This window comes from Octopus bimaculoides, chromosome 7 (genome assembly GCF_001194135.2).
Source record: "Octopus bimaculoides isolate UCB-OBI-ISO-001 chromosome 7, ASM119413v2, whole genome shotgun sequence".
Taxonomy (NCBI): Eukaryota; Metazoa; Mollusca; class Cephalopoda; order Octopoda; family Octopodidae; genus Octopus; species Octopus bimaculoides.
The window spans coordinates 86,506,702-86,508,082 of record NC_068987.1 but is presented as its reverse complement, the minus strand read 5'-3'; positions in this window follow the sequence as shown (position 1 = coordinate 86,508,082).

Genomic DNA, 1,381 nt, shown 5'->3' with positions numbered 1-1,381 from the left:
ACACAAGCAAACACACACATTGATGTTATGACGTCGAATTATGAAAACAATTCAATGTTAAAATGCAGACGATGGCGGCGATGTGGAAGAATGGTTAGCACGGCGGTAAAATGCTTAGCGGTATTTTACTCGTCTTTACAATCTGAGTTCAAATTCCAGCGCGGTCGTCTTTGCCTTTCATCCTTTCGGGGTCGATAAAATAGTATAAAGCATTGTTAATTTGAAGAAAGACAGCGAACTGGCAGATCCGTTAGCTTTCTGGGCAAACAGTTCGTCTGTCTTTACGTTCCGGGTTCAAAATCCACCTCGGTCAATTTTGCCTTTCATTATTTTTGGGGTGGAACGTTGGAGTCGATGCTTAGCCCTATTTCAGCCGTGTTTATATACTGGGGTTGATGTAACCGCTGATGACACCCCGCCCCCGAAATCGCTAGCCTTGTGCAAAAATTTGAAACTAATATTAAACTGAAAATAAAGTAGTGAACCGGCAGAAACTTTAGAAACGTCGGTCAAAATTTTTAGCAGCATTTCTCGTCCATCTTTACGTTTTGAGTTCAAATTCCGCTGTCGTCCACTCTGCCTTTCATCTTTTCGGGATCGATGAAAAATGAAGTAGTCAAATATTGAGGACAATGTACCCGAATAACCTCTTTCCCTAAATTTCAGGTCTTGTCCCTATAGTAAAAAGCATTGTTAATTTGAAGAATGGCAGCGAGCTGGCAGAACTCTTAGCTTTCTGGAAAAACTACATAGCGGCAGTTCCTCCCTCTTTACTTCTGGGTTCAAAATCTGTCTCAGTTAAATTTGCCTTTCATTATTTTCGGGGTCGATAAAATAAGTACCAATCGAACGCTAGAGTCGATGCTTAGCGGCATTCCAACCGTCTTTATGTTCTGAATTCAAATTCTGTTGAAGTACCATTCATTCTTTCGGAGTCGAATAAATAAGTACCAATTAAGCTCTGGAGTCGATATAATCGACTTAACTCTCCATTAAAAGTTGATAGCTTTGTCTCAAATCTTCAAAGCAATATTAAACAGGATAATTACCCAATACTTGTTGTAGTGTACACTTGAAATTTATTTTAGTATTGCTCTTAATTAACTCTCTATTTCTAGAAAATTTTCCTCACACATCCTGCTATCGCATCAGCGACTCCCCATCCCACGAAAGAGAAAAAAACACGTACGGTCTTTTAAATATCCTTACGTGAAAAGATAGATGGTCATGTAAGGAAAAGAAATATGGACGATGGTCACGTGTAAGCAACAAGAGACAAGGAAAAAGAGAAAGAGGGAGAGAGACAGAGGCAGGTAGAAAACGGTGAAGGAGGGAGGGGAGGAAAGGGGATTTAGAGATGGATGGAGGAATCAAACAGTAT